General features: G+C 36.8%; 1 long non-coding RNA gene across 2 annotated transcripts; it reads right to left on the bottom strand.

Moving 5' to 3' along the window:
* Positions 1–214: 214 nt before the first annotated feature.
* On the bottom strand, positions 215–12,639 carry LOC130996857 (uncharacterized). 2 transcript variants are annotated; one of them, XR_009092849.1, is made up of 4 exons: positions 12,471–12,639; positions 10,551–10,617; positions 1,038–1,104; positions 215–434 (listed from the first exon to the last, which is right to left on the bottom strand). It is a non-coding gene; the product is annotated as an uncharacterized LOC130996857 (long non-coding RNA). The 2 variants fall into 2 exon arrangements; XR_009092850.1 differs by lacking the exons at positions 215–434; positions 1,038–1,104 and adding an exon at positions 9,736–9,947.
* Positions 12,640–13,078: the final 439 nt, after the last annotated feature.

Raw genomic sequence — 13,078 nt, 5'->3', positions numbered from 1 at the left:
CCCAATTCTTGAAGGAATAACTATAACTGAGGTACAACTAATGTCACAGCCCGCCCTAACTAGGGATAGTTAGGCCGAGTGATCCACAACTAGGGATGGGGTTAAAGAAGAAGGGGAAGAAAAGGGGCATCATTTATAGCCGTAAAACTTACTCATCTTAATAAAACTCGTCATTTTTATTCATTAATACTCAATTGAAAACAGTCTATGAAAGACAGCATAAAACTTAATTAATATCATTAATCAAGTTATACATCATATGAAACCATTCTCTTAAAACTCAAAGTATGACATAACATACTATAACATCAACAACATCTTGCAGCGGAAAGTAGCTAGACATATGTATGAAGACATATTCTAGACAAGTTAACTATTTATTAACAACCCTGGAGACTCCGCTCATTGCAGCACCATCATCACATCAGCTCAACCTGCACATTTAGAAAACATATGCAGGGCTGAGTACAAAAGCACTCAGTGGGCACGTATGCCTAGGTATAAAAATACATGCTTCAAAACTATAAATTGTCATGCCATCATAATCAGTACAGCAAGGGAGTTTTTCGCTAAAAAGGCCCAAGCTTACTAAGTTCATTTGTGATTCTTAAAGTTCGTCTGATCAGACTAAGTTCTTTTGTAATCTATCATATCTGAAACTGTGTGTCGGAGAGGTGGCCACCTCTCACGGTCACTTGACCGGCCAACCCGCTAGATGACTCACGGTCACTGGTGTACACTAGTCCTGGCAGGATAGCTATCAACTGCTCAGGACCCGAATTCGATTGCATCATTGGCAAAGCCAAAGCAGATAGATATCATACTAAAATTTAAACATTTTATGGCAAGACAATACTTGAAATAACTTTAACTCAAAGATTTTGTCATGAAATAACTTGCTCAAAGGTAGCATTAAACTCGTTTGATAGATATATAAAACTGAAATTTACAGTTAAATCATCTCATGCATTCATTCGTATAAGAGGCCTACGACACGCAGGGGATCTCTATATACGTATAGTAAAAGTAATGCCCACCTCGTTGTGTCTCTGTATCAATGAGTAACGTCACTCTCTCCCTCAAGTCGTTACTTCCCAAAAGGACCTTCATCGTTATGAAGAATTGGTGAGAAGTTATAAAAGAAACCTCGATTAATAATCTAATCTCTTTTATGAAACATTAGTATCTCTAATGTTCATCTCTCTTGATTGTTAATCAATATAACAATTATTATCTCTCGTCATTACTCATTAATTATAACATCCTTATGTTATAATTAGCAGCGCTTCAATTAAAAGAAATATTTAACACATCGAAAAGTCCACTTTCTTAGCAGATCTATTCGCTCTCATCTCGTCTAATTAACCGATTAGAAAGTTAAACTTTCCATTAGGCATGTATTTGAGTCACGGGTCAACAAGAATTGACTATGCTCAAATTCTAATTTCACTAAAAATTTCGGCATGACCTATTCATATATAATGTCAGCCACGAGATTTCAACGCGTGAATCTCACTACGTGAACTCGTCTCTCGACTCAAAACTTAACATCTTGACATCTTTTCAATGCAAACCAAACAATTCAAAATCATCAAAACTCTTTATCAGTAAACTATCATTTATACTCGACACCAATTGTTCGAGTGTCAGATACCAACATTTATGTGCGTTAATCATAACTCTCACAACTCACACCATTTAGTCATATCGTATCATCCATCAAAACAAATATAATCAAGTTGTTTTCTAGAAAGTTTTGCTGTTTTTGTGTCATCTTTAAAAATTCATAACAACCAACTCAATCATCATAAACTCTCATACCAATTGATCTCAAAAACTTCATGAAGTGTAGTTCACTCTAAAAATGGTAGTTAACCAAAAAGGTTAAAGGTTTTTGGAGATATTGCTCTTTTAGTGCAGGCTGTCAAAGATTGACAGTTTCTGCCAATTTTGTTTAGGCCATTAGAAACCAAGGCAAACCTTAATAAAATTCCATCAAATTTAATCATCCAAAACTAAAGGTATCCTTGAAGATTTGGTTAAAATTTCACAAGAGAAAACGTTCATATGATCTGCCAAATAAACAATGAAACTCATACACTTTTACTGTTGGACAAATATGACAGCAGAACAGGGCATTTTTGAAATAATAAACTGCTCTGTTTCAGAGGTCATAAAAATTGAAATCTTATGTTTTTAGAAAAGTATTGAAGTCTAGTTTCGTTTAAAAAAAACGGTGATGCAAAATCCTTCATGGATTAATAGATATAAACGTTTTTGTGAAGTCTACCAATAGTTGACAGATTCTGTCAAGGATTTTTCAAAATATCTTTAAAATAGCAAACATCATCCAAAAGATATGAAATTTTGCAGCAACGAAATACACATATCATAGATAAACATACTAAAATTTCAGAGCCATCAAGCAATGAAAACTCATCGAAACATAAGCTTGAAACTGCTGTAAAATTTTGACAGAATTCCAGTTTTAATTTCGTTCAACAATTATCATCCATAAATTGTAAATCAATTAGCATGCTCATGTGATATCGTAGAACACATATACGCAATAATATTCATTATGCAACGTCTCTAACTTCACGAATTTAAATAATCATACTCTAAAAATTTATACAATTTTCGTGCTTGGAAAAATACGAATTTAATATATATCGATTCTAGCATACCCCTAAGCACAAATATCAAGTCAAAACGATCAAACAAAAATCGAAAGACAAGCTAATATGTGAAAAACGGGGCTGCCCTCATGGGTTTCATAGCTACGGTTCGTTCCGTTCTTACTCCCTTCATTAAACATGCTCAACATCTACCCAAGAACAACATACTGAAATTTCACGACGATCCGACGTCGTTTCAAAATAAAGTCGAGAATCGACGTTTTTCGACGTCGACGAAAATCGAAAAGAAAACCATCAAAACGTAGGTAGAGATCTTACCTACTTAGATACGTGATCGAAAATATGATCGGCGTTCATCTCGGTGCTCAAATCGGAGCTCAAAAGCTTGAGCTCAAGCTAAAAAATGGTATATGCGTGAATGGTGTGTGTGTTTTAGGTGTTAGTGTGTGTGAGTTGTGTGTGGGCTGAAAATCAACGTGAGTTAAGAGTGTTTGACTGAACTTGGGCGGTTGGGGGTGGTTTTGGTGGGGTAGGGTTAGATATTTAGTCGTTAAATATCTCGTCTCGTCTCGTCTCGTCTCGTCTCGTTTTAACGACTAACAACCCATACTCTTCGTTACTCGTCCTCTCAACCTCTACTCACTTTCATTACACTCGTAATTCCATATAAATATAGAAAACGCAAGCTCGTTCTCGAAATTCTGATAAACGAGCTCGGTTCGTTTATCGAGAAATCCCAGTTTACTATTCACTCGTCGTCCAAAAATAAAAACTTTCATTATTGGACTCGTATCGAAAAACTAAGAATATTTCTCGACGACGTGCACGTAAGATTTTGAAAGTCGACAAAAAGACGAAATAGCCGTATTTTACTATTCATCGTCAAAAAGTCAAAAATTTCAAAAACGTCTTAACGGACTCAGATTTCACTTCCGAGTTCACCGTTCTCATTCAAATAATTATCTAGAATTATTTGAATACTCAAACTCAAATACGGATATAAAATCCCACATCATTCTCACATCATCAAAAGAACATCTCAACATTTTTAAAATATAACAACAAAACTTCATATAACTCTTCATCTCTTTACAAAGTAAATCAAACAAGGGATCTAAACCCTAATTACTCAAATTCAATCAATTAAACACGTCATCAAAAGCCCGGGTATTACAACTAATCATCTAAATGAACAAGGGAAAATCCTTGTGAAAATCCGAATAAAAGCTAGGTGGCAAAGCCAACCTATACGCTATTGGACCTATCTTTTGCAATATCTCGTAAGGACTTATAACTCTGGGTCTAAGCTGTCCTTTAACTCCAAATCTATTCATCCCCTTTGAGGGTGAAACCTTCAAGAAAACTTTGTCTCTTATCTCGAAACTTTGTCTCACATCTTATAGGTAAACTCAATTAGTGGCAACATATTCTCCCGATTTACTCCTCTATCAAGGATAATAGTTCCTATAATATCTTCTATCGCCTGCTATGATAACATTCATCCTTGTACCCAACTCTTTCTGTAACTCATCCAAAAACGTGATGTAAATTTTTTTTTTTTTTTTTTCTGAGGTGATCTACACCGGTACTCAATGCAATCTTATAATCTCACGAACGTACAATTGTGATAACTTATCTGGTCCATACGCGATTAGGATCGGTATGAAATGTGCAGATTTTGTTAGTCGATCTACAATCACCCAAATTGCTGTATTTCCTCTTTGACTTTTGGGTAAAGCTGTCACAAAATCCATCGCTATGTGATCCCATTTCCACTCGGGAATCTCCAACGGTTTTAACTTCCCATAGGGTCGTTGGTGTAATGCTTTCACTTGCTGACAAGCTAAGCATCGCTCTACAAACGAAGCTATGTCTCATTTCATTCCGTGCCACAAAAATCTATTTTTTTACAACCTGATACATCTTTGTGCCTCCTGGGTGGGCGGTGTAAGGCGTGTTATGAGTCTCACTCATGATCGTATTCTTAAGTTCATCATCGCGGGGAATGCATCTTCTCCCCTCAAATAAGATAGCATTGTCTGATTTTTTTTTTTTTTTTTTTTTTTTTTTTTTTTTTAACTCTTGAGATCTCCTGCTCTTATCCTTTCTCGTAACTTGTTCATTGTCTCATCTTTCCTTGTGCTTGAATCACCATTTTCCTCAAACTAGGCATCGTCGCAACAATACTTGCTATCGTCCCTGGTGGTTTTATCATCTCTATCCTCATCTTGTCAAAGTCCTTTATAAGCTCATCCTCTCTCGTGAGAATACATCCTAACTTTGACGAGACCTTTCGGCTCAATGCATCGGCTACTACATTGGCCTTGCCAGGGTGATAGTTAATGTCGCAGTTAACATCCTTTACTAATTCGAGCCATCTCATTTGCCTCATGTTAATATCCTTATGCTTGAAAAAGTATTTCAAAGTTTTGTGGTCCGTGAAAATCTCACATCTAACTCCGTAGAGATGATGTCTCCAATTTTTTTTTTTTTTTTTTTTTTTTTTTTTTTTTGGGCATGCACAACGGCTGCAAGCTCTAAATCATGCATTGGATAATTTATCTCGTGGGATCTAAGTTGTCGTGATGCATAGACTATAACTCTTCCTTCTTGCATCAAAACACATCCTAGCCCATTCTTTGACGCATCTGTGTAGATGGTATACTCTTTATCCATTTCCGGGACTAGCAGCACTGGTGCTGTAGTCAATTTCCTTTAAGCTCTTAAAAACTCTCTTTACACTCCTCTTTCCAATTGTACTTAACTTCTTTTCTCGGTCTTGCTATCATGGAAAATCCTTTAATAAACCTCTGATAGTATCCTGCTAAACCTAAAAAGTTGCGAATCTCGTTAGGCGTAGTTGGTGATCTCCACTCATGTACAACTTGTACCTTGACGGGGTCAACTTTAATTCTTTCGGATGATACAATATGTCCTAGAAAAGTTACTTCGTTCAACCAAAACTCGCACTTGGTGAATTTGGCAAAAAGCTTCTCAACTCTTAGCGTTTCCAACATCGTTCTAAAATGTTTTGGCGCTCCTGCTCATTCTTCGAATAGATGAGAATATCATCTATGAAAACTAGGATAAATTTATCCAGTTATTGATGGAACACTCGATTCATGTGATCCATGAAAACTACTGGTGCCTTCGTCAAACCGAATGGCATAACTATGAACTCATAGTGCTCATACCTCATTTGAAAAGCTGTCTTAGGTGTATCCTCCTGTCAAAATTTGAACTAGTGGTATTATGATCTCAAGTCAACTTTCAAGAAAAACTCGCTCCTCGTAATTGATCAAACAAGTCATCTATCCTCGGCAAAGGATATTTGTTCTTGAGTGTCAATTTATTCAGCTCTCGATAATCTATGCACATTCTCAACGTGTCATCCTTCTTTTTGACAAAAAGACTGGTGCTCCCCACGGGGATACACTACGTCTAATAAAACCTAACTCGAGCAATTCTTGTAGCTGAATCTTCAGCTCTTGTAGCTCCTTAGGCGCCATTCTATAGGGTGCCTTCGACACTAGTGCTGATCCAGGTTCTAGGTCGATAGTGAACTCCAACTATCTTGTTGGTGGCAATCCTGGTAAGACCTCGGGAAATACATCTCTATATTCCCTTACCACTACTACATCCTCAAAGTTTTTACTTGATTCTCCTTCATCATTCAAGTAAACTAGGTAAGCTTGTGCTCCTTTCTTCTTTACCAATTTCGACGCCTGAAGTGCCGAAATGATTGGAATTCTCTTCTTTCTATCAATGTCGTGAAAACATGTCTGTTCCTTCCCAGGTGGTTGGAAAGTTATCTGTCTCTTCTTACAATCAATCGGGGCAAAGTTCTCTGCTAACCAGTCCATCCTTAGAATAATGTCTACGTTCCACATAGGCATTAAGTGCAAGGTTCTTGTTTTCATCTTTAGTGATCCTAACTCAAACTCTAATTTAGAAATCATGTGAGAAACTGTAGTAGCTCTTCCTACAGGAGTGATTACTCTCAACTTGGGACTAGCTCGTTTTGGTTCGAGTTTGAAGGTAACATGCTTCAAACACTTAAAGAATGTGAGGCTCCTGTATTAAACAGGATTCTAACTGATGCATCCAATAACTTGCCCAATACTACCTTAAAGTCCTGCCTTAAACCGGCACATAAAACTCAGACATCTCATCATCAGTATCCATCTTCTGATGAGCAAATCGTGATAGCTCACAGAATTCTCGGTTATACTCTACAACCGATTTCTTTCCTTGCATCAAACTTCGATAGTCAGCCTCTTGCTGCTTACTGTACTCCTTGGTACATATTTCTCAAGAGTAGCCTTGAATTGTTCTCAGGTGTAGTTTACCAGTTGCTCGGGTGTTAAAGTCCTCTGACGTGCCTCTCACTAGTCTTATACATCAAAAGAATCTACTAGGATAACTCAAAAGTTGTAAGGGTTCAACCCTAGAATGACATCAAAACAAATTGTTCAAGAGACTCAAATGAATGACCAGATGGTAGAATGAAGTAACTACCAGGTCGAACAAAAATGACCTAGAGTAAGAACCCATCTGGCTTTTCAACCGAAAGTTGAAACACATGGGTTTATAAACCCAAAACACGTCTACTGAGATTTGGATCATGCGGACTGGCCAGGTCCAACATAATCACTCCCCAGTCACACGGGATATACTATCCCGAACTTGGAAATTCTGTGTCTTCTAAACCCTCAACATACTATACATAACAAAATTTAAGTTCACACCAGCAAGCTAAAAGCTTAAACTCAGGGTCCTATGTTCTAGACTCTTGTTTCGAAAGTTCAATATTTTTCAACTCTCCTCTCATGTTGCGGTGGTGGTGGCGGAGTATTATCCCGCCTATCCTTCACATCACACTCTTGATGACATCTTTGAGGCATTTTTTTGAAATCACAAAAGGAAACTCAACTCGACCAACGCTCTAAGCATCCTCGAAACTCAAGTTCAATTTACTAACTCAACTTTAAGGAAACCCTCACGGTCACCTTAACATTCATCTATAAGGCAATAAGCACTCACGAAATGCTAACAAAAAGACCACTCTGGTCAACCTAATATATCCATCAGGTAGAATGCCTCTTTTTAGAGGACTTACATAAAGGGGTTATTTAAACCCTACAAAAACCATAGTATCTATCGTAATGTCCCTTCTAAATCGACACCATTAATAGTACTATGTCTCGGTCTGGACCTCCTACGGTAATTGCTACCAGTTAACTCATCTAGTTGCTACTTTAGCACACTAGGAACATCCATCTATTTAACATCAGTAGGGTACTAAATTCGCATGCTTATCTATCATCATGTCAAAATCTCAAGTACCAGTATCTCCTAAGTAAGTTATATACATCGCAATGTAATTGCAACTAATCAAAAACGAGGGTGTACCGCGCATACTCTCAAGATCATCCTTAGCTCTAGCCTACATCGACTTCTCTTCTCATCCTCATCAACTCTAGCCCTCCTCGGCTACTTCTCATCCTCATTATCGTTTATCATTTTATCATCTTTGGTAACTGATACTTAAGGATCGACTCGATATCTACTACACTCTTCTAGAGTCCCTGGTAGAAAACAAGCATCCGGTCAGTAGATCCGCATAGAAAATCTGGGTATCTGTAACAAATCCCATCTCCTGTGGGTCCAATGCTCAAGACGACATGTCCTATCATATTGAGTGGCTTTCTTCCTTGCTCAATCCTACCACTCGATTGGTAGCACGGGGACTAGGTGCACGATGCCATCCAGTCTAGTAACAACCATAAGGCTTTCATCCTTTCATAGTCTATGAACATGTGTTTGAAAATCTGCTAGGGTATCTCTGTACCACATACTGTACGCCTCGTCCTCGTATCCGATCTTTCCTGAGTTCGATCTCACAACAGTCCACTTTCGTGCAGTGCCAACAGTCCTGGCCAACCTATAAGGAGAACTTAAAGGTGACTCTAGGAACTAACTCTACTTGGCTCCAGCAACAGAAATAAACAAAACATAACTTAGCAAAACTCCTACTAGGTAGTACTGTTATCTTAAAACTCAAGCTCAAAACATCTAAATTCTCATCTCGTCCCATCTTTACATAGTAGGTAACCTCTCTAAACAATGATATTAGATCCCTTAATCTAAATCATCGTGACTCAGTAAGACAACTCAACAATTCTCTCTCAAAGCCATCTCCAAAGACTATGGCTCATGATACCTCCTCAAGTACCATTAAGGTTGCGTGAGCAAAACTCGCGTCACAAAACAACTCAACATATCGTACAATATCTCATTGCTGCATGCTAATAACTCATCATTAATCATGTTATTATACTCAAGCTCATAACTCAAACTCATAACTCAAACCAACAAGTACTTAAAGCGATTGCTAATTCTCTCAAGCTTTAGCTCTAAGTTCTCATTTCATCCTTCTACTTAGTAAAAAAAATCTCTCTTAACAATGACATTAGATTCCTTCATCTAAATCATCGTGACTTATCACAACTGCTCAAACAATTCTCATCACAAAACATCTCAAATACATCACATCATAACTCATAATTATGCATCCTCAATCATATAACATCATATGGTATAAACGCTCTCATGATTCATCATGTAACATCAACATATGCTCTTACAACATAATAACTCATTATTAATCATGTTGTCATCCTCAAACTCAAACTATGCACCTTTAAAGTGTAAGATCATAACTCATCATATAACCTCAACATCATGCTCTTCAAAATTTAACGTCAAATAAACTTTGAAATTTTACATACCTCGTTGAGCCTGGTGTGATGGTGCGCCGAGCTCACGGTTGTTAATAACTATTAGTCTAGTGACTCATTCTAGACTAAACTCAAGACTTCTAATTCAGAGCTTTCCTTCGCTCTGATACCACTCTGTCACAGCCCGCCCTAACTAGGGATAGTTAGGCCGAGTGATCCACAACTAGGGATGGGGTTAAAGAAGAAGGGGAAGAAAAGGGGCATCATTTATAGCCGTAAAACTTACTCATCTTAATAAAACTCGTCATTTTTATTCATTAATACTCAATTGAAAACAGTATATGAAAGACAGCATAAAACTTAATTAATATCATTAATCAAGTTATACATCATATGAAACCATTCTCTTAAAACTCAAAGTATGACATAACATACTATAACATCAACAACATCTTGCAGCGGAAAGTAGCTAGACATATGTATGAAGACATATTCTAGACAGGTTAACTATTTATTAACAACCCTGGAGACTCCGCTCATTGCAGCACCATCATCACATCAGCTCAACCTGCACATTTAGAAAACATATGCAGGGCTGAGTACAAAAGCACTCAGTGGGCACGTATGCCTAGGTATAAAAATACATGCTTCAAAACTATAAATTGTCATGCCATCATAATCAGTACAGCAAGGGAGTTTTTCGCTAAAAAGGCCCAAGCTTACTAAGTTCATTTGTGATTCTTAAAGTTCGTCTGATCAGACTAAGTTCTTTTGTAATCTATCATATCTGAAACTGTGTGCCGGAGAGGTGGCCACCTCTCACGGTCACTTGACCGGCCAACCCGCTAGATGACTCACGGTCACTGGTGTACACTAGTCCTGGCAGGATAGCTATCAACTGCTCAGGACCCGAATTCGATTGCATCATTGGCAAAGCCAAAGCAGATAGATATCATACTAAAATTTAAACATTTTATGGCAAGACAATACTTGAAATAACTTTAACTCAAAGATTTTGTCATGAAATAACTTGCTCAAAGGTAGCATTAAACTCGTTTGATAGATATATAAAACTGAAATTTACAGTTAAATCATCTCATGCATTCATTCGTATAAGAGGCCTACGACACGCAGGGGATCTCTATATACGTATAGTAAAAGTAATGCCCACCTCGTTGTGTCTCTGTATCAATGAGTAACGTCACTCTCTCCCTCAAGTCGTTACTTCCCAAAAGGACCTTCATCGTTATGAAGAATTGGTGAGAAGTTATAAAAGAAACCTCGATTAATAATCTAATCTCTTTTATGAAACATTAGTATCTCTAATGTTCATCTCTCTTGATTGTTAATCAATATAACAATTATTATCTCTCGTCATTACTCATTAATTATAACATCCTTATGTTATAATTAGCAGCGCTTCAATTAAAAGAAATATTTAACACATCGAAAAGTCCACTTTCTTAGCAGATCTATTCGCTCTCATCTCGTCTAATTAACCGATTAGAAAGTTAAACTTTCCATTAGGCATGTATTTGAGTCACGGGTCAACAAGAATTGACTATGCTCAAATTCTAATTTCACTAAAAATTTCGGCATGACCTATTCATATATAATGTCAGCCACGAGATTTCAACGCGTGAATCTCACTACGTGAACTCGTCTCTCGACTCAAAACTTAACATCTTGACATCTTTTCAATGCAAACCAAACAATTCAAAATCATCAAAACTCTTTATCAGTAAACTATCATTTATACTCGACACCAATTGTTCGAGTGTCAGATACCAACATTTATGTGCGTTAATCATAACTCTCACAACTCACACCATTTAGTCATATCGTATCATCCATCAAAACAAATATAATCAAGTTGTTTTCTAGAAAGTTTTGCTGTTTTTGTGTCATCTTTAAAAATTCATAACAACCAACTCAATCATCATAAACTCTCATACCAATTGATCTCAAAAACTTCATGAAGTGTAGTTCACTCTAAAAATGGTAGTTAACCAAAAAGGTTAAAGGTTTTTGGAGATATTGCTCTTTTAGTGCAGGCTGTCAAAGATTGACAGTTTCTGCCAATTTTGTTTAGGCCATTAGAAACCAAGGCAAACCTTAATAAAATTCCATCAAATTTAATCATCCAAAACTAAAGGTATCCTTGAAGATTTGGTTAAAATTTCACAAGAGAAAACGTTCATATGATCTGCCAAATAAACAATGAAACTCATACACTTTTACTGTTGGACAAATATGACAGCAGAACAGGGCATTTTTGAAATAATAAACTGCTCTGTTTCAGAGGTCATAAAAATTGAAATCTTATGTTTTTAGAAAAGTATTGAAGTCTAGTTTCGTTTAAAAAAAACGGTGATGCAAAATCCTTCATGGATTAATAGATATAAACGTTTTTGTGAAGTCTACCAATAGTTGACAGATTCTGTCAAGGATTTTTCAAAATATCTTTAAAATAGCAAACATCATCCAAAAGACATGAAATTTTGCAGCAACGAAATACACATATCATAGATAAACATACTAAAATTTCAGAGCCATCAAGCAATGAAAACTCATCGAAACATAAGCTTGAAACTGCTGTAAAATTTTGACAGAATTCCAGTTTTAATTTCGTTCAACAATTATCATCCATAAATTGTAAATCAATTAGCATGCTCATGTGATATCGTAGAACACATATACGCAATAATATTCATTATGCAACGTCTCTAACTTCACGAATTTAAATAATCATACTCTAAAAATTTATACAATTTTCGTGCTTGGAAAAATACGAATTTAATATATATCGATTCTAGCATACCCCTAAGCACAAATATCAAGTCAAAACGATCAAACAAAAATCGAAAGACAAGCTAATATGTGAAAAACGGGGCTGCCCTCATGGGTTTCATAGCTACGGTTCGTTCCGTTCTTACTCCCTTCATTAAACATGCTCAACATCTACCCAAGAACAACATACTGAAATTTCACGACGATCCGACGTCGTTTCAAAATAAAGTCGAGAATCGACGTTTTTCGACGTCGACGAAAATCGAAAAGAAAACCATCAAAACGTAGGTAGAGATCTTACCTACTTAGATACGTGATCGAAAAGATGATCGGCGTTCATCTCGGTGCTCAAATCGGAGCTCAAAAGCTTGAGCTCAAGCTAAAAAATGGTATATGCGTGAATGGTGTGTGTGTTTTAGGTGTTAGTGTGTGTGAGTTGTGTGTGGGCTGAAAATCAACGTGAGTTAAGAGTGTTTGACTGAACTTGGGCGGTTGGGGGTGGTTTTGGTGGGGTAGGGTTAGATATTTAGTCGTTAAATATCTCGTCTCGTCTCGTCTCGTCTCGTCTCGTTTTAACGACTAACAACCCATACTCTTCGTTACTCGCCCTCTCAACCTCTACTCACTTTCATTACACTCGTAATTCCATATAAATATAGAAAACGCAAGCTCGTTCTCGAAATTCTGATAAACGAGCTCGGTTCGTTTATCGAGAAATCCCAGTTTACTATTCACTCGTCGTCCAAAAATAAAAACTTTCATTATTGGACTCGTATCGAAAAACTAAGAATATTTCTCGACGACGTGCACGTAAGATTTTGAAAGTCGACAAAAAGACGAAATAGCCGTATTTTACTATTCATCGTCAAAAAGTCAAAAATTTCAAAAACGTCTTAACGGACTCAGATT

The sequence above is a fragment of the Salvia miltiorrhiza genome, chromosome 8 (genome assembly GCF_028751815.1).
Source record: "Salvia miltiorrhiza cultivar Shanhuang (shh) chromosome 8, IMPLAD_Smil_shh, whole genome shotgun sequence".
NCBI classification, from domain to species: Eukaryota; Viridiplantae; Streptophyta; class Magnoliopsida; order Lamiales; family Lamiaceae; genus Salvia; species Salvia miltiorrhiza.
The sequence above is the reverse complement of the archived record's forward strand: the minus strand, read 5'-3'. Positions and strand labels throughout refer to the sequence as shown.